The following is a 22,310-nucleotide window of genomic DNA, read 5'->3' on the forward strand; positions in this document are numbered from 1 at the left end:
AACCTGAGAAATCCTTGCTCAATGCTTTTAATAAATCTTATGTATTCTCCTAGAGCCTGCTGAGATGCAAGAGAGATCAGCATATTGTATTCAAGATGCAAGTGAACCATGAATCTGTACAGCAGCAACAGTATTTCCATTTTATTCTCTATTTCCATTTAAGGTTTTATTTGCTCTTTCAATAACTACTATTCTGACATTTGAAACAGAAATATCTGCTGTAACATTTTTTTGAGTGATAACAGCTCAATATTCATCACGTACAGAAATTCCCTTTGTGTAGAAAGGGAACCTTTTCTATCCATTCATATATATTACTTTGTATTAATCTATGCAGTGATAAAACAGAAGATGAAATTCAATAATCTATTAACATAAAAGCTTTCTGAAAAAGCCTGGTACCTTCAGCACTTTGTATCTTCACTAATCCATTCTATTTTCTGCATCCTTTATGATTATGTTCAGGCCTTAACACACATCTCCAGTGCCCTTACTCCACTGGGGAAACAGACCATTCCACTCTTTAATAACAAATAAATATAAATACATCCTCAGAACAGCTCATTTCTTTCACTATATTGTTGAAAGAGAATCATTAAGAATAGGCATCACTAAATAAGAAAAGCTTTGTTTGTCTGTTTTGTGTGGTTGTTTTTTATTATAAAAGGCAGTAATACATCCAATCAAAATAATTTCAGTGCTGTCCTATGATTTATATACAGAAGTAAAGTCTTATTTAGCAATCCAAAGAAGATATATTTTCCTGGAAGAAGTGTGAAATCTTAAAAGTAGTCATTTGCAATCATGACCATTGCCTTCTTAGAAGTTGTACAGTGCAATGGAGGTGACTTATAAGAGTTGATTTTATTAGATCAGCCCTTCGGTACCAGTAAAGTACAAACAATTTCCCTTGTCTCCTAGGATGATAATTTTTTGATAAGTAGTTTCTTTTGGAAGAGTAGATAGCCTTTGAAACAGCCATTTCATTTTGTTGAAAAAAAAAGGTAAATAAATAAGAACTTGAGATTACTTTGCAATAATGTTTGTAGAAAATGGTAAGATAAAGGCTAGTTCTATTTAAAATAAATACATAGCAAGACAGATGGAAATTACTTTAAGTTTCTTGAGTCATACCAAGAACTTTTCTGTATTATTTTTCTTTCCAAGTGTTACCAAATACCAAACCCCATAATTCACAAAGATAAGCAGTACCACTCTCAGGCAATCCCTTGCCCAATCAAGGGCAATATTCTCTTTCATATAAAGCCAGGTATTCAACACCAGTTTTCCTCTGTGACTAACAGTGATTCTGTCAAATAACCACAATCCAGGTGAGTCATCCTGACTCTGCACTCAGTCACGGAGGTGCCTGCACTGCACCCCACTGAGAAAGCCCCAGTGATGAGAGGAAGCCAGAACAATTTGTGTGGCCTGCCCAGGCACCATGGGTTTATCATACCCAGACTCCAACAGAACACACAGGGGAGTAGCTGATGCTCTGTACTGTCATTTGAAATTGCACATCAGCTTTCATACTATTTTCAACAATATTTTTTCATAGTTGGCAGGGTTATAATCAAAGAGGTGCATGCCAAGAGAACATTTCCCATCTCAGCATACTGTAAAACAGATCTACCAAATGACAGAAAGACATCAGGATGCTGCACGTCTAAAGGCATTCAGAAACACCAATGACAGATCAGTCACTCACCAAGACAATCAGTCAGCAACAGATTCCATGAAAGATGAGTGACACTACAGGGTTTCACCTAGCAGACACATTCACCAGAAATGCAAGGGCTAGAGCCAACACAGGGCAGCCAAAATGTGCAATAAAGAGATATCTACATTCACCTGGAATATTTACCACTGCTATAAAATAATGGTAAATACAGCTGAGTTCAAATGTACCGTGGCAATATTTACCACCGCAGAGACTTTAAACCAAGACTGATGCATTTCAAGAAAAAAAGTACATTCTAGTTCAGTCAGAAATTATTGGTCCAAAGTGAAGGAGTAGTCAGATGAAATCTACACCCTGCAATACATAAGACATCAGAGCAGGTTATTAAAATGGCCTTTCCTGCTGTAATATTTATAGATATGCGAAAAATGCAGTCTTGTCATCTCTCCTGTATCTTCCTGCAAAAAATAATACCACCAAATCTTTCAGAGAGGGCCACTAATTTAAACCAGAAAAGTCATTGGCTATTTTCTGTCATCAGCAGAACACAAAGATCCACAAAACTGCTGGTAGATGGACAGAGGTCTGATTTATATCAGTTCTTTAGGAGAAACAAAGCATATGCTACATTCATAATATTACAAATATTCACTATTAAATAAAGAGTTATGAAGAAATTAATTTATGTCTGTATTACTTAGTGTCACACTTCTACTGATAATTTTAAGAAATTCTACATTGCTTTGCAATTCCTATTTCAGATGTATTTGAATATACAATATTTTCTTCACAGATCCATGTCAGTATCAGTGCTAGTGTGTCAGTCAAGAGCTATTCTCTCCACTGCTGAAAAATTTTGCTCCATTTTCTTTTCATCTTTTATGAAAATGTTTTATTGAAAAGAAATAAAAATCAATAACTGCACTTCAAAGTTTCAAGATCAAGTTCTTCATAAATAGAAGTACTAGCAACCTTTCTAGCTGAGACCTTGTGCCTAACATTTACAGCAGGGAAAGAGACTGCACAGATCTGAGATCAGCTGAATATATTAATAAAGATGGGGAAAAAATTCAGACCACCTGACAGCACAAGCCTGAATCAGCGAGAAAGAAATGTAGAAGTGATCAAGAGGCCATTTCTCATACCACAATGTTGAGTGACAGACTAAGAAGCTATTCCAGTATTTTTTTCAAAAGAATATCTGAAAAAACAGTATGTTCTGAAAAACCCACAAAGGCAGATTTTTCTTTTCCAGGCATAAAGCATTGACTAGCGCCTGACAAAAATTCAAAGAATTTGCATTTGATTTTCCTGTGTTTTTTCATTTATTGTATAACTTGGAGTTGGTTATTTTTTTTTCACATATGAAAACGGGATATACTGAACATGCTGTAGCTCTAATTTTTCTTCAGTGACTTATCAAGAGGAATAAATATTTAATACATTAAGGAAATATTTGCATATGCCAATCACACTCCTCTACTTGTTACATACTGCTTTGCAGTAATAGAAGAAATTATATTTAGAAACAAAAATGACATTCACGACAACTTCTCACATGCCAAGTAATCACAGGCTCTTAAATGGGTTTCAGTTTTTTCATTGACAAAGCAGCAGTTCCTGTTGCAAAGTGCAAACCCTAGTGATTAATTCAGTTCATTCTGAGTTCATCTTCCTAAATTATTTTAAACAAAACCATGCTCCAACACAATCCAAAAATCCTAGAAAAGTAAAGTCAAGATTAGAATGCATAAACAATTTTTCCCCATGAGGATATATCCTGTACTTCAAGAAGCTTAATACATGCATTTAAAAAAACCAAACTAAATTATCTGGGATATAAACGCTGAAAAACATTAATTTAACGTTTATTCTGGCAGGTGTTTTGTTTCTGAAAAAGGTTGTTGTTCTATAGCACTTTTTTTGCAATAGTCCCCAAAAAACCTGAAAGGATTCTGCATAGAATTATAGTTTTAAAATAATAGTTTTCAAAGTCCAAACTTATATGGCATCTTATGCAATGTATTTTCACTTACAGAAATAAAATCTGTTCTCTTGCTTAGGCCGCACATTATATAAATTCACAGAATACAGACCAGGACAGGTTGTTTAGAATAGGATATCTGAATGTGTGACTTCGAGGGAATCTACAAAGTGACTTGAAATATTGGCACAGTTTTACAAAGACCTGGTAAACAAACCAGAAGCAGAAGATAAGAGTAGTATTATAATCTTAAATGTAATATTTATTCTATTTTAAAATAAAATGTGAAATAAAATGTAAAACATTAACTACTCAAGAATTTTCTTCTACCTCCTCACAAAGTGGTATTTGACTGGTTTTTTTACCAAAAACTCCTTAAATTGCCATTTCAGTCACAACATGCCGCAACTACACTGAAATCTCTTTTTCAGTTATTTGTCTACTCTCATCTTAATTCCAACAACAGAAGTCTACCATCTTCTTAGGCAATCTATTTCAGTAATGACTTATTATTAGAAAGTATTTCCAAGTGTCTAATTCACTTTTTTTTCTTACTTACACATATTTCCTGAATGCAGATCTGAAAATCAGGTAACATTCTTCCTTTTTCTCTGCTCATCCTTTACAATCATCTCCCTTCATCCTTTTCTAAATAAAGCAACTGAATCTAGCAATCCTCATGAGTCATTTTCTACACTTCCTTCTTCTAGAACTTTTCCAAGTCATCTGTACCTCAAAATGGTACCTACTTCTCCAGCTGTAGTCTGACCAGCACAGCAACCAGAGAATTATTTAACATACATAATGTGGCCAGCTCTCCTGAATGCAAGTAGTAGCAGAACTGCATGTATGCTGTTCATACATGGTTTGTGTACAACCAGTAATTCCCCCAAGATTGCCAACTTCCTCCACAGGAAGAACTAAATAGTATTACTCTAGTTCATCTTACTGAGGTTAATCACGCCTGCTCAAGTGTAGAAATTCAAATCCAATTCTGCCAGTATCAGGGAGTATTATATGGGATCAATGCAGCTCGCATCAGCTGGAAATTGCTGCATGGAAAATTTCATTTATAATCACTTGCTCAGTAGGAAAATCTTTTTTTCTTTCTCTGATATATGCATTTACTTTAGAGATGGTAACTTCTGGTCACACTGTATAGTGAGGAATCCTATTTAAATAGCAATGAACTCCACAAGAAAAGGAAAAAAACTATTTGTATACATTTATGATAAAGGTCTTCAAAAAAAAAACTCCTGCATTTTTTATAACAGCCCTTTTTCTATTACTCAACTGCATCAACAGTTTCTGAGTATTCATATTCATTATTCATTCACATTACAAAGCACTAACATAATACTAGCACAAAGCCAGTACTAGCAAAAATTATAACTCCCATGCACCCATGGTCTCCATCATGACAGTTGCATTAATTTTATATACTGTAAGGCAAGTTGTTCAAGCAATTACAACATGGCACCATTTTTTGTGTTGGTTAAAACTAAGCAGTTGCCAGACACCAGCACTGTGAATCAGAGGCACTAAACCAAAGTTTTCTTCCTCCTCATGGTTCTAAATATTAAGTCCAAAGAAAGGTATTGATGTATAAAGACCCTTCTACTTTTCCTTCATGTAAATAAATTTTCCCCTTTAGTTTCCAGTAATAGCACATGTCAGAATGATCCATTTCAAGCCTTTTTGACAAAAATTATTCACAGAATTATAGATGAATAGAGTCCAAGAGATAAGGTGAATAACAGGCACAGTAATCTCTCCCACTGCACAAATGATTGGAGCATTTTCATTTAAAAGCTTCATACAGAAAGGGAGAAAATAATACTACTGAAAGTATAGCTACATAGAATGGATCTTGAAAAAAAGCCATCCTGACTTTTGTCTTCAACTATTTCTTCATATTATTTGCATATATGTTCCTTAAAGTATGTGAGTATAAGCCATAACTATCTTTAAAAACCAATCCAAATGTTGATTGCCTTAATCTAAGCAAAGACCTACTCCACTAAGAACTATATCACCCCCAAACATTCACAAGTCAACAACAAAGGAAGTTTTTATGCTACTTAGTTTTACACAGATGGATTTACACATAATATTTATGAGAACTTCCTATAAAATTGAGTGGAGTTTAATCACTCTACAGAGTTCAACAGCATAATCCATGTTTTCTACAGAACCACTACACTAGTTAACAGTCCAAATCTTGCCAATATTTTCCAGGTGGCAGTGGTCCTCCAACTCAACTTAGAGATCAGTGCCCTTTAAAAGATACTGCAAATAGCACAGTATCCTCCACTGAGCTGGAAAAAACTTAGTGAAAAGAAATGAAGTGAAAGAAATGTAGCTTCACCTCTCTTATCTGGAATACTACAGACATTTCATATTTCTTATTTTAATATCATGGTTGGACAAAATCATATGAGACAAGCATATATTCTATTAGAAATGTTCAGCCTAGTTCATAGATGGCATCCAAAATTCTGCCTATAAATATGCCTGGCATCACACTTAAAACTAAGAATTGACAGAAAATCAAGCAGGCATTTGATACAAACACAAAACATAATAATCCATATCACCATCTCATCTAAGTATGGCTGTAAACACTACTCCAGATATAAAATCCCAAAGGTCAAAAGCTATATAAAAATAATTCCTGTTCCTGAGTAAGTGGCAGACCATCTACCCAATTTACTGACTGAACTTATTTCACTCAGTTTCCTGTCACAGTTACTCATTTTTTCAAATAAACAGGTTTGAAATACTCAAAGTTCTGACAATTCAGTCTTGATTCAGAAGAATATTAACAGTCATCCCAAAGTTTTCTCATGTATGCAGATAGTTACTATTAGAAGCAAACAGGAATTAGAAAAGAATCTGCCAGGAAGCAAGGAGACACCCCATTGCTCTAACATTTTACAATATTTGCTTCAGCCAAGAGTTATTTTTATGGCCAAATGTTGCCAAGATAATGAAGAAATTAATTTAAAAGGAAAAAACCACACACAAAAAAAAAAGCACAAAAAAAACACATTCCACCAGACTGAGGTGATCCTATTACTTACTTTTTCCAACCACATTAACACTGTTATTATTTTAGAAAAGTTTTGTATGTTCATAGATTGTGTTACTTTAAGATCACCCCTATGTTACTTTAAGATCACTAGGAGTAACACATTATCCTTGTTATGCCTCTTGTTGAAAATAAACAAAAAAAAAGTTATACTTTAGGTTTCTTTAAATTCAAGAGTTCATTTTTTTTCCTGGGCTTTATTTTCCACAAGGCAGCCTCCATTTCCTAAAGTAACATGGTTAAGTGTATTTCTGTATGTATTATTCTGTTAACATCTCTAAACTCTTTCAGGGAACACTTCATCCCATCTTTTAGATCACCACTTGTTGGGCCCAGTAATGATCCCACTCATGACTGGAGTGTTTCCACAGGACCAGGCAGACAGTTCCCCACCCACTGCACAGATCCCTTCTCTAGACCCCAACACAGCCATTTCTGTACCAGGAGGGTGAGGGAACCATATCCAAAGCCTTGGAGAAGTTCAGGTAGATGTTTCACCCCACATCAACAAGCAGGTTACTTTATCATAGACAGCAATCAAGTGCTTCAAGCACATTTTGACCTTGGTGAATCTCTGCTGACATTTCCCACTCATGTTCTTCATCTGATTTGTGATAGCCCATGGGGAATTCATTCCATAACTTCCCCAAAAACAAAAGTAAGATTGATGGCCCTATAATTTCCTGGACCCTCCTTTCAGCCCTCTTTATAGATGGAGTTGCCATGAGCTTTCTTCCAGTCTCCTGGAACATCCCCCAGTCTCAAAGATTACAGAGAGCAGCCTCACAACATGAAGCAGCTTTCTGATCAGCCTCACGTGGATTTTATCAGGGCCCATTGATTTGCAGGGGTCAAGCTCCTGTGATGGTTCCCATACCAACTCCTTCCCTGACATTGGGTCTCTGTTTGCATCAACCTGGATTTTTGTTCCCAGGGCCTGGGGCTCAACAGTGCCAGCAGAGAGAGGTGTGAACCAAGTGCTGAGAACCTCTGTCTTTCCACATTGTTGGTGACTAATCACCTCTCCTGTTTAACCACAGGAAATGTTGTGTTCTGTTTCTGCCTGTTTACATATCTGAAGAACATTTTTCTGTAGTTTTTGATACCTCCAGTCAATTTCAATTTAAGCTGAGCTTCTGCTTTCCTGACTGCATCTCTGCACACCCTTGTAGTCCTCACCAGGTATTTCTCTGCTTTTCCATCTCTGCTACAGTTCTCATTTCAGCAGACTCAGAAGCTCACAGTTAAGCCAAGGGAGTCTCTTGTTCCACCTACTTCCCTTACCTTTAAATAGAATTCAATCTCAGTAGTTTCTACATTAAAGTAAGATTGGCTACAGGTATTGATCTAATTACATGGATTAACATGAGTGAAGGATAAAGATATTTATGAATTTTTATGCATTTGTGTACATACTTTAAACATATGTATGTACATATTTATATAATGAGCCATAAACATGTATGTGTTTTATAAGACTTCTATAATTAATCAAACATGCTACAGTATTTTAAAATGTGGAGCAAAAAGCCTACAGGCAGGCTAAGGTACTTGGCAACAAGGTAATGCACTGTGCCAATTTTTCACTGTACATCACCATAAAGCTCATTTTCACTTGTGACCTAGTTCAGGGTTTTAACTTAAGCTTCCTGAGGTAACAGGCAAATGCTCTAAATCCAGTGTGTCACCAACTCCTAAATTTCTCCTTGACTATTTAAATCAAGTTTCCATGCTCACCGAGAGGCACTATTTCTGCCTTTCAATCATTTAGAGTGATGGTTAGTATCTAACCATCAGATTTCATGTCTGCTAAGCACAGAATTCTCATGGCAGGAAACTACCCCATACCAGAAGGCTGCAAGCACCAGCTCCCAAAAGCTATATTAGTTTTGAAAATATAAAAATGCAGTAAAATTTGACACGCAAATACCTTCCAAAGGAAAAAAAAAGTATCATTTTCTCATAGCATCCCAATATAAGACTTCTCAAGACTTTTTAAAATCCATTTTTATGTGTGTATATATATATATTTTAAAAACAATAAAAATCAAACCAGCAACTCTTTCTTCTTCTCTTCCCTTTTCCATCAGCACATACACAGCTTCATAAGAGGTTCCTAGTCTCTGAACACAACCTCAGTACAAATGTTGAGATAAGAAGAGATAATAGTTCCTTTAAAACTTAATTGATTAATAAATTCAAATGGCTGTTACTGAGTAGATTTCAAGTACTGTCTTTCAGATAATTATATAGATAATCACATACTTTCAACTCCTCTGGCTGTAGTAATTATCAGGGCATTACACATTTGCCTTAAATACAAAGCACATCCCTCTGTTTGTTGTAAAGAAATGGAATAATGGCATTCATGTCTCTAAGGTATTACAAAGCATTTTTGTTTGGGGATATGAAAGATTTTTACTATTCATAAAATAGCATCATTTCAGAATACATTTTACTCATATGGCAGGTGTCATTCCACTCATTTTATGCTTGACTTTATAATTTATGGGTATGTCACAACACTGCTAGCAACTTCCAACACTCCCTCTAGAAGTGGATGAAGAGGTATAAGAAAGAGAGACTAGGGTATTTTTAGCTTTAACTATGACAGCTCCAAATTTCCCAGAATCAACTATTCCATATATTGGTAGAGGGCTTTGAGGGTGTCTCTGTTTGCTTGGGTTGGTTTTATGGTTTGGGGGTTTCTGGGGGGCAGTGGTCTCTGGCCTGTAATTTGTTCTGTACTTCATACAAAACCAGAATGAAATAAATATTGACATCATGTTTCAAATGACAAACAAAAGTTTTTAGCAATTCTAGCAAAATTCAAGAATGGGGAAACAGAACACAGGAAAATTTATCACGGGACTGTTGCCCTCCAGGAGAATACAGGTCAGGGAACATGGCTTGGAATGCCCCACTCTAACAGAATAAACAGCCACACACACCTACCAGCCCAGAGCCCTCATGGGCCTCTTTCACACCATCCTGCCTTGTCAGTGAGAGGCTGCAGAAAGTGTAGGACCATCAGTGATGGGCAGGAATTCATATGATTGCTCCCAGGATAACAGACTCTCAGAGGCTGATGATCTAACCTCTGTTAGGGGAAGTTCTCAAAGCTGCTGCTGATCTATTCCCACTTGGGTCAAACAAAAGCAGAATGGATTGGAAACAAGGACACACGCCTCACCAAGACAGTATAAACAGAAATTACACCAGTACACAGCTTAGTGTTCAAAAGCCAGCAGAATTCAACAAGGCCATACACTGAATTCTAAAGTCAGTAAATGAGGCTGTTGGAAACAAGTAGAGGGAAAGAAACGAGAAGGCAACCAATCACTCTGGAATAGGGTCAGGAAAAAGCAGTGGCCCTAAGGTTTAGAGAAAAAGTGATGATTCAGGTGGCCAAGTGCACTAGAGCAGGGAATTGTTTCAACACATCTGCATGGACAGGAAGAGTGAGAAGGATGGATTGGCTGGTGCTGCTCCTTCTCAGATTCAATGAATCATATACCAAAGGAGCACGAGCAGCACACCCTCCACGGGCCATGCTGTGGGACAAACCTTCCCAGCTCTTGGCAACTACAGACAAATACAGAAGCATTCAAACAAATACTTCTGTTATTTAATATGTCAGTTTACAAACATGCCATCGAGTATTCCTGTCAGTATTTCACTGCTTCAACTATAATTTAGTTGGTTTTTTGGAATGTATCAAGCCAGAAATCTAAATGGCTCTGGTCACCTCATTCAGCAAGCCATCTAACAGTCAATGCAGAGTAAATTTCCTGGCAATGGTGGAATTCCTACAAAAAGACCTTTGAAAGATACAACAAATTGAGAGTAATTATTGCCTTATTTGATCAGCTTAAAGAAAAATGGAAAACATAGCAAATCCAGAAAGAAGTTCACATATGGAAGAGACAGACATCTGAAAGGATATTACTCAGCTGAAGGAAGATTATTATTGCAAGGATGCCAATTAAAACTAATCCTGTTTAAATAAAATTTACTTTCTTTGCCTATATGACCTGCTCTACTGCATGGTTCCTTAAGTACCTTTCCAGCCCACTATTCCAAATAACAGGCATGCATTGACATAAGCAGAACCTTTTCTATCATCAATAATTCAGTCATAACAAACCATTTTTGCTTGTTTGTTTTTAAATGTTTTGGATACTTGGTTTTGTTTTTCATAAAGTTTTACTACAGGTAAAAATAAGTGAGGAGATATGGAAACTAAAAAACAAATTCTCCTTCTAAGTCCTAGAAAACCACACAAACTGCAATAAATTCTTAACTTTTATTGGAGAAAACGCATCAAATATTCCTTGAGAGACTCTGTTATTGACATGGTCTGAAAGCAGCGTTCATCAAGAATTTCAAAACTGGTTTAGAATCCAGATCAAAAGAAACCCCTCCCAATAACGTAAGTCTAAGTCCTACTTTTATTCAGTTCTCAATTTGAGGCTAGAATTTGGCATTTATGCTACTTCAGACAACATATGGCTCTAAAGCTTCCATCGTATCAATGCTGGATGATCAAAACTGATTCTATACTTATCAATGCAAAAATAATTTCTCTTTTAAAGAAAATGTTTTCAGAGATAAATTCCTGCAACATTAACAGCTTAATACCAGCAACAAGTCACAGAAAAGGAAACAAATTTCCTTAAACTTTCCATTGACCTTAAAAGCTTTCAACGCTTTTGCAATAAATAGTCTTCTTTTAACATGTGACTATTTCTACACATGTGACTTTGATTCTACACAGAATCAAAGATGGTAGAAATCAAAACAAGAGCAAGTTATGGACAAAAGAACATTCTCTGTTGCAGGAAAAATCTGCATTACCTAAGACCACAGCTGAACCTCAGTTTCTAACAGAGTTTCTGGTCGTTGGGACTCTTTTGTTAGATCTTATCCTGCATAAGCATCTGTTCAGCAATGCTTAAAAACAGAAGAGATTAAGAGCTGAGGGAGGAGGGGTGTAAGCTTCAAGAGCAGAAAGGCTAATAGTCTGGTATATTCAGCTGTAAAATGAATCACAGCTGTTTTCAGGACATACTTCTAGATACATCTCTAAACTTTCACCCCACAGTCAAAACAAACATTTTTTGGCCTTTGATTAGTTGCCAGAAAGTCCTCTTAAATCATTAATCTGAGCTTCAATCACTCCTGACCTCAGCTTTCTGAGGACAGCATTGTGCCCAGGACTCTTAGTAGGTGATTAAACTGGAACCTAGTACAGTTAAAGCAAAATTTAAACCAATTCTAGCAGGGCTTGCTTTTCACTAAGGAAGCTGAGGGTTACCATCAGCCTAAAAAGAGCCAAAGGGCTTGTTGAATCATCCCCAAATTAAGCTTTTATTTAAAATTGCAAATAAACTAGAACACAACTCTATGGATATATGCTCTCAATGAAAAAAAAAAAAAATTTAAAAAAAAATACAGAAATTCCAAAGAGAAGAGAATTACATATTTTACGCCATTTCCAAAATGAGGAATCTTCAGTCATTGCTTTAAGAGAAAAATTTAAGACTTAATTTAAAACTTAAGATTTATAAATATAGCTGTTTCGATAAATCATTTAGGGGAAGAATTGAAAGGGAAAATCACATTCATCAAAACATGCAGTACCTTAGTTCCAGTGATTATATAAATTAAGCCAAATAAAATACATGAATTATATACTTGTGGAAAGAGTTTTACTTTGATCTGTGAATTGGCTCATTGTTGTCAGTTGTTCATAAAATCCCCACCTGCATTTATACTTTACGATATGTATTCCCTCCCAAAACAGGTGCCAGATACAGATCAGGCTGTATGAAACACCAACAGCCACAGAAGCAGAACACAGCACACTCTTGTACAATCTTGTACAGAGGTACATCTGTACAAGATGTTTTGCACCATCTCTACCTCCCAGCTAACCAAAAATGAAGCAGAGCCCCTTTTCCCTTGAGTTTTCTGCCCAAAATGAAAGCCAGGCAGGAGCTGGAATGTGAACACACTGCCCTGGCCAGCTCTAAGTGGCCAGCACAGCAGAGGCTGCACCCTCCCATCAACAAGCGCTCACCAGCTTGGGGAGCTTGGAGTCACATCTGGAGTGACAACCACCAGGATCCATCTCCCGACCAAGACACTCCAGGGTGATTTTTGTCTCACCTTCTCACCCTAAAATATCTATCTTAATAAAATAGCTATTTTTTAAACACCAGCTCTAAAAGTTATCTGAATATACAGGACTGAGATGGCTTCTTCTGGGAACCGCCAGCCTAATGTCAGCCTTTGCATTTGGTTCAAAAATAAGCTAAATCTTTGCTTACAAAATCACTAGGAGTACAATTTTTAATCCCTTTACATTTTAAAATGCTTTTTCTTGAATAAGCCCAAGGATCGGAGTGTTCCAATTCATAGAAGTTCTTAGGCTGCAAATCCATTTACTAAAGATAGGATTATAGAGCACACGTATATCATTTTACATATGATACTTTTAGGGAATTTAAACTGACAGGGCTGCTTTAAAAAGCTTTCAGTTGATAAATGAGCTTTAAGGAAATATTTACTCATATTTCTTGAATTTCAATACATACCCTGTACTATTACAAAAACTTGATGGGATCTAAAAATTTTACAAAGCATAAAAATGGACACAGTCCTTGCCCAAGTTGCTTTGGTGTAAATCTGCAAGAGTTGCCTGTTGTACATAACAGGGATACATAACAGGGACTGGGTATTACAGAAAAGCCCAGACAGGGAAAGACAGGGAAAAGCCCAGCTTCAGAAACCCTTTGGAAGGCTTTCAACCCTTTTAAGCTGTAATTTCACATATTCTGCTCATTAGTGCTTTCACCACTCATTAGAGAAGAGTGGAGTAAACACAAAACTAACTTCGCACATGCCAGGAGAGTGAAGGAGAATCCTTAAGGTAACAACTGGGAAAACTGGAGGAAATTAAGCTGAATGACTTGTCCCTTAAGTGGGTAGCTAAATTGCAAATAAAGATATTTAAGAGAGAAAGCATCCATCTCCAGAAGTGAATTTAAGCTACCAAACAGACAATACATGCCTGGGGAGGGAAGGAAACATGCCTTTGGTAAGCCTCCCAGGTAATTCTGATAGATTCAATTTTTTGCTTTTTCTTTTTCTTTTTTTTTTTTTTTTTTTAATTTTATTGTGCACAGCCATTCAGATCTGTGCTACTCATCTTTCTGGATTTCCAGCATCACACTGCATAAAAGATTGATATATTTGCTGCATACACTAGATAAGGCAACATCCCAAATGAGGTCAGTGACATCCACCTGCTTCAAAACAGGAAAGAACTCTCTTTAATGTCTTGACACAAGCAAATACTGGGACATATGAATAAGTCATATGGAAGCTCTGAGTAGCCACCTGCTATTCTATCAGAAAATAGGATGGCTACATATTGTTAGGTCTAAGGTTACCTTGCACAAGTATCTGCATGAAAAGAATTTAACAGTTTTAAGCAGTCCCTAGTGATAGACCAGACCAGAAGGCACAGCTACGTCTCTTATGAATAAGATTGAATAGAGTTGTATTCCACTCATTGATTTTAAAATAAAACTTACAGATGAATTGAGTCAGTCAGTGAGATATGGTAATCACTCATCAGGGAGCCATCTCCTCAGCATTCACCACAAAGGATGCCCCTAGAAGACTTTTTTTACAAAGAATATCTGAATGACTAGTTTTTCCTATGTCTGCAGATTTTTGCCTCTTGAACTGTGGACTCATACGACAATAAAAAATAATTTTTTTAGTCTTAAAGATGCAGGAGTTGGATTAATTTACAGGGAAAACAGTATACTTAAGACTCCATCTTAATGACATCTAAGAGAGTTGCAAGAAATGCTGAATACCCTAGTGAATTGTTGGACTTTTAGAGTCCCAGAGCCTTTTAAAATGTTTTATTGTCTCAGGAGGTGAATGAACAAGATTATTTAAAGAAATAAAACAGAAGAAATAAAATAGAAGAATTTATTTTAAAATCAGCAGCAATAGAAAGTTTGCACACAAGCAATCAAGTTGAGAATGACAGCTGAAAAGGATAAAGAGTTGTTCTTTCAAAGGTTTTTCTACTCCTTAGTAAGGAAAATAAATCAACTAGATACCAGAGGAGCAGTTACAGTAGTTGAGAGTCCCAAGTTAAGAAAGACTGATACCGTCAAAGTCAAGAGAGAAAAAACATTAAAGGAAACCACACAACAGTGAAGGCGGAATAAAAAAAAAAAAAAAAAATACAAACCACACCCTGAAGACTTTTTTTTAAAGAACATCATCAAAGACAGATTAAATAATAAAAATCTTAATAGAAGATGAATGCTATAATTTAGGTCAACACTAAATGTCCCAGTTGCACAGATAGAGGTCAACAAGTTCCCATCTCCAAGATCTGCAGCAATCAACACAGAAAGAGGTGCCAAATACAGCATCTAGTACCTGTTGACTCACACAACCATATGTCTGTATTTGCCTTTCTCATTTCAAAACCAAAGCCTTCCTAAAAAATTCTAAGACTAAAAAAATTATAAAATGAACTCAACTATATAGTAAGGTTACAGAAATCTTCAAGTACTGCCTTTTTGGGGCTGTGACAAGCAGTTATGGCACAGATCACTTACAGCCTGCAGAGCTCTGCAGGTGCTGCTGATCCAAGTTAACATGGCAACATTTAACACGGATATTGTGCATTCTCTACACAAAACTGGTATTTCTAACAGGGAATTCTGCATGGGAAGCTTGTTGCAAGCAAAACAAACAAACAAAAAATTATACAGTCAGACAAATGGGCCCCAAAATGATCCAGAAAGGGAAGTCACTCTGCTTAATTAAAGCAATGTAGTACAGTCAGCCCAGCCCTCTCATCTCAGGAAAAAGATGAGCATTCCTGCTAACACTTCGATGAATTGATCATGGAGAGATACTTTATCTACAGAGATTTGATGAGAATTAATCCAGCTGTTTTCAGATCACGCTCTATTCAAAATGTTGTCAGGGCTCAAAATTTTAATTTCTGTACTTACTTCACACTTATCAGGAACAGCTCTTCCCTGGCTCAAGCACTCAGGAGAAGTAAGTCAACTTTCACAAGGAGACAAACAATATAATAACAATCTCCTAGTCTTCTCTGTATTATTTGGGGGTTTCCCTTTTAAAATGAGACACAGCTATCAGAATGACAGACATCTTAGGACTCTTAGTGACATTGCTGCTGAACCAAACACGAGTCATCACCATCATCATACAGAATACTGCCTGCTATGAGCAGCTCTAAGTGACATACTACTTAGTCTCACAAAAAAAAAAAAAAAAAGACCATAAACCCACTAATTTTAACATCACAGTTAATAAGCATGCAAAATAACTCAACGGTAAATTTTAAAAACTCTCCAAAGCTAATTTATTTTCTCCTTACAAGTCTGGATGAAGGGTTATTTCTGCAGTAATGTTGTAGCTCTTTGCTTTTGACAAGAAATAAAGATTGAAACCATCAGAAAAACACAAAAGAAGTGATAAGTTAGTTTGTATTTCAGCTGTATACTGATATAAAAACTTCCATTTTCTTTGGATTACAAAGCATATCGGTTTGTTTGTTTTTTTTAAATTAGTTGTGAGTAAACACAGAAGAATCACTCTTGAAAAGCCATTAAATTTATCATTAAAAAAGCCTGGTATATGGAAGGATTATGAAAGTTTATTTTTGTTTCCCTCATATATTTTCAAGAGAGGGATGTTCATAAAAATCAGGTACCTGTGAGCAGGACTGTATGTATTGGATACATACAGGATTTAATACCTTCTCCCATATTAACACTGCTGGTGCTCAGGGAAGGATTTGCTCCAAGTCCTGTAATTCATTATAAATCTTTCCTCCCCCCTACAATTACATGAAAAATGCTTATTTTGACACCATATCAACCAGAGATGCTAAATCAGATGTACTAGGTGTGTCAAGTATTTAGCAATAAGACCATTACTGGAGCACAGAAGAGCACCAAAGCTTTTCATACTGGGCAAATAGAATAATTACTCTGGATACCAAGAGTAACTAATTAGCACACCTTAAGCCAGGATGTATGAGCCTAAAGTCTTAGATGTTTTCATTTAATTTTTTCATCAGTGACTACTTTTTTACTGCAGAGAAAAGAGAACAGAGAGGATGGAAGACTATTCTATACATGTATTATGTCCTGGTATCAATTTGAGTATCCATATGGACATACTAGAAAAATCAAAGCAGCTGTACATACTCATTATCACTCCAGAGGTCATTTGATATGGACATCAGTCACTGATTAAATTGCTACCTTTAATAACTAGACAAGCACAGAAATAATTCATCTTCACAAACTACTTTATAAAATACATGCCATGGGATCATAAACTTACTAGAAGTAGTTATTTCTTTGTCATTGTCAGTTGGCATGTGCTCTGAGTGACAGTCAGTATTCACATAAACTGAAAGCTTTCATAGGGTTTTTTATGCAATTAATAATTAAGTTAATTGATGGAAGGTAAATAGGGAATACAGAACAAGGTCATTCTAGTAGTATTCAGCAGAATTAAGTTTATTTTCTACATAGTGAAAATTTGTGAAGAAATGGGGATGAATCTTCTGCTATTTACCTTAAAGCAGGAAAGTCACTTTGAGGTAGAAATTCAAGTCAGGATTAAAATACTGCCCAACCTCTAAGTGAGGTTAAAGTGACCAAGAATTCTAAATAAGTCTTAAATTACTTAATATCTAATTACATCTTATAAAACAAACTGAGTTAATGTGAGTATAATATGCAAGCTGGTCAGCATTACCTTCTATTCTAATTTCACTTTAGCTTTGTAAGAAATTCATACATGACAAGGCAATCAAGCACAAAATCAAAACACCTGAGCTGTAATGTATAACATTAATTGTACTTGAACAAGTTCAGGTTCAAATCTTTTTTAAAAAATAGTGTTCTGGGCTAAGGAAATTTGTTAGATCGCGTGCTTGTATGACTACATATTTATATGGCTACAAACTTGTCAAACAAATGGCAAAAACATCAGGAAGTGTGAGGCAATAGAAATAGCAGTGCAAAATAAAGAAAATGCTCAGTGATTTTGACTCAAGATGATGATGTAAAGCATTACCTTGCAAAAGCAAGGAAGCTCATGGAACAAAGTGTATTGGGTTGGATAATATTACATTTTTAGTAGTAAAAAATTTGAAGAACTTATTGTCCTGCCAGAACAGAGACAAGAATCTCTACACAAAAGCCCAAGGAAACAAAAGAACCAATACATTAACTTGCAAGTTAAGCAGCAGGCACTTTATTAAATCTATTAAATTATAGCATTTGTCATATTCTAGCAAATATTGTACCTAAATTTAATGCAAAAAAAGGAAAGAATTAATAGAACCTATTAGTCTAGCTTTTCATTATTCTATATTCATAGTTTAATCTAAAAATATGGATGTGAGGGGAAAGAATAAAACGCATCATAAATTTATTAATATCGCACACTATCTTTGATAAAGCAACTATAAAGAAAATTACCACTATAAGAGGGCTCAATAATAAGCCGTGCATTTAGAGCTGGAAACCAAGTTAATATGAGAACCATAAAGGAAGTAACAATGGATAGAAATGGAACCAACAGGTTGTGGACAAGAAGAAAATTTAACCCTATATGGGAATTAACACTGGATAATGAAGGCAGTCAAAAACTGGCCTTAAAAATAAACCTAACAATGATGGCACAAATGTGCTAGGGCATTTTATTGATGGCATGGAATTGTTCATATTATTAGAGATTAATATCTCCCATGCAGAGAACAAGGTGATGGTGATGCTGCATTAAGAACACAGCAAATTTAGTCATTTAGTCTGAAAAGTCATGCACTTAGAAGCAAGGGGAATAACTTTAAGTAGTCCACTGGAGAAGGGAGATAATTAAAACAGCAACAGAATCATTCTATGCCACACTTTTTTAAAAATGATCCTACAGTGTGGGATTTCCAGAGATCAGGCAATGATCCAGATGTGGGAATTCCAGAAGCAGGCAGGCAGAAACAGTATCACAGCACAAGAGCCAGGCAAAGCCACATCCAGGAAATAGAAAAGAAAGATTAAACTGGAACAGAGAATGCTATTTGAATGACTAGAAGAAATAAGAGTCTAATAAGAAGACACTTGCTTATTCCAGCATAATGAAATCTGAGGTTAAAATATGACTCTGTACATAAAAGGAGGACAAAAAAAAAAAAATGGGGAGAAAACAGCTCTTCTGACTAAGTGGCTGTGCACACAAAAATGTATAAAGGAGACTGCATGAACAAATCCAGTGACAGTCTAAATTCAGGCAGTCAGAATTCACAGAATCAAAGTATCAATGAGAAGCACCTCAGAGACCATTGAGTCCAACCTGTGACAAACACCACAGTGTCCACCAGACCACGGCACTGAGGGCCACATCTATAAACACCTCCAGGGACCATGACTCCACCACCTCCCTGGGCAGCCCATTTCAGTGCCCAAATGTGAGATTCAAGAAGCTTGAATACATTTATAGCATTTTTCATTACATAATACTGCCATTTCTCTCCCCAGACTTTGGGAGTATGGCATAAAGACTTTAATAAATATTCTCTAAATCATGTACACAAAGGCTTGCTTCTAAGAGATACCTGTTCAAGTTTCAAATTGTTCTGCCAGAGGTGATTGTAGGGGTTTCTGCTGGTGTTTTGTCCTTTATTTATTTTTCAAATGTAAAATATCCCCCCCATACAAAAATGTCCCTGAGAATAATGATGGAGAACCCCACATACAGGTAGCCAAGAATTTCTTTGAACATGATAATTAAAAAAACACAAGCATTATGTGATGTTTTCCCACAGTTCTTAGATCAACAACTGATGCCTTTGCCTCTCAAATAGTGTACGTGGACTAAGGTAGTAATCCTTCAAGGGCTGGAGAACAGAAAAGGGAAAAATAGAAATGAGATTAACCCTCTGCAGAGATGTCACCAGCCAGCAATTTCAATCCCTGTGTCTGGTAACATCAGACAAAAATCTGGAGGGAAATGAAGATGATGGAAACTTGCAGACTGAAGAAGGGTAAAAGCAGTATTCAAGCCTAAATTGCAAATCAAAATGCTCAGTTTTGCTGTCCAGTCCTGAGGCAGCTATTCTTCACATGAACCTGATTTTTCTTCCACATTGCAGCTTGTGAACTCTTCAGCAGTCTCACTTCCAGGCTTTCATAAAAGGCTGTGATTGCTTGGATGAAGCTGGATGTCACGTCTCCGCAGACATATGAATCTACCCAGCTAACTCCTCAGAGATCCTGATAGGCAATCTGGGAGCACAGCTCACAGGAATGCTCTGGCAGTGATTTTATATTAAAATATGAGCCCATAAGGAGAAGATGAAACTCTTCCTCCTCCTCATTCCCACTGTCATTCAGCTGCACAGTGATTAGAGGCACTAGCCCCAGATAAGGGAAGGTTTGCAGTAATCCTGTAGCTGCTCCAAGTAAAAGAACCACCAGCACCAAGCCTCTATACTTTCATGCAGACTCTGGATAATTCTATTTTAAGAATAATTCTATTTTTAAAAGTAAATTTTTATATACATAGATATAAAAGTAGATACATACACTCACATGTATATACAGGCCTATCTGGTTTGGAAAAATTTTGCTTTAATATGCAAGACTTCACCTTTAACTCATACAAATCCCTGCTGCTTTACAAGCATGCCTTCTTAATTAATCCCAACTTGCCTGCCTTCTTAATTAATCCCAATTTGCCAGAACGTTGAGAAAGCAGGCGAGTCCTTAGAAAAAAAAAATCAAAGCACTCGAAATGGGAAAAAAAAAACCAGAAAAAAATAAATACAAAAAAAACTTTACAATACTTCAGGAACATCATCAGTAAGTTTCATGTTAAAATAAAAATTCAGAAGTTGAGGCAAAAGCTCATATCAATTTTAAAAGCTCACATTTAGATAACAGGAAATTACAATACTCTAGAAACGACAACTATAAATTAACAGACCAGGGGACTCAATTTTCACTTATCTAACAAGAAATGCAACAAAAATTGCTATTTGCAATTTCTAATGCAAGGCCAAATAAAGTCCTAGGAAGGCTGAACCATAATTGAAATATTAAAACATTTATGATCATTCAAATTTCACAGCTCTAGTATTTAATGCTGACTGTCAGTGCTGGTAGTTTTCTTTATCTTTTTGGTTTTTTTGGTTGTTGTTTTGGTTCTTGTTGTTGTTAATTAGAACTCCCTGCTCCCTCCTCCATAAGGAGCAGACCTCTTTACCTTATTGTTCAGGGTTGTAATGTTTAGCAGTTTCAGACAACTGCAATGCTCATCTAGAGAAGAAAGAAAGTATTAAAATGAAATTACCAGAACTTTGATGATAACTGGAACATTATAAGTTAGAAGCATATTTTACAAATCCTACTTATTTTTCCTATTAATAATTTAAATAATTAATTTTATGTTAAACTTACTACTAATTCCATCATTAATTAAATATATAGTTTTGCTCAAATACCAGTGCACTGGTGGTGAAAGACCATCATCAGTAGTGTGGTGATTCATACCTGCAAACTCATACCCAGAGTGAGCACATTCCACTATCACAGAATTCCATTCATTTAAAAAAAAAAAAATACAGCACACACACACAAATCTTAGCTCCAGGATCAGAGGTTAGAAATAATCTAAAGAACACTCTCAGTCTCCTAAATTGTGAGGAACTGAAATTAAAACAGAGTTCAAGTGTTATTGCACAGTTCCTTTTCCTCCCATTAAGGAGAGAACTGAGGTGAGCAGGAGTCCTTATATGAGATTCACAAGTGATTCACAGAAACCTAAATCATAAAGCAAAAGCATTTTATTTCTGCACACACAAACACTGGGGAGGACACAGCTCAAAACACAAAACTGCAGCAGTTGAGACAGAAGATGACCTTTTTAGATCAATAAAGTTTTAGCTATGCTATGAAGGGCACTACCAGGTCTTCTGTCATTTATACGTTTTTTTCCTTATCTATAAATTGCCATTTACAATTATTATTTAGGTTAAAATGAAAATAAAATAACTATTTGGTTCTGCATTTCATAAGCACTCAATTGCTTTTATAGCTTAGTAAGAAAACTTTGTCTTCTATCTGTTAATTTCTAGTGCTATTTATGTTTTCTCCCCTTCTTCAATCCACCTCCCCTCTCCCATTAGATTATGCAATTACATCTATTTATGATCTAATAAGCTGTTTCATCAACAAATGTGCAACACAGCAAGATGAAGCAAATTCATAACCTCTCTGCTGATTTATAGAGCAGTAAAAAGATATAGGAAAAGAGAGCATAAAATTTATTGTAAACGCAGTAAGAAAACCTCTAGAGCATTTTTCATACAAATTAAATTCTCAAACTCCCTACCACAGGACAGCTTTTAAATAGGGACAATCACTAAATACTCACTCCAAAGCTTTCAAAAAAGAAAAAAAATCAAT

The 22,310-nt window shown here is 35.9% G+C and overlaps 1 protein-coding gene across 5 annotated transcripts in view; it reads right to left on the reverse strand.

Annotated features, from left to right (window-relative positions):
• Positions 1-22,310, reverse strand: part of ATRNL1 (attractin like 1) — a 432,328-nt gene that overhangs the window by 393,724 nt on the left and 16,294 nt on the right. The window lies entirely within an intron of this gene.

The sequence above is a fragment of the Cyanistes caeruleus genome, chromosome 8 (assembly GCF_971803275.1).
Source record: "Cyanistes caeruleus chromosome 8, bCyaCae1.hap1.1, whole genome shotgun sequence".
NCBI classification, from domain to species: domain Eukaryota; kingdom Metazoa; phylum Chordata; class Aves; order Passeriformes; family Paridae; genus Cyanistes; species Cyanistes caeruleus.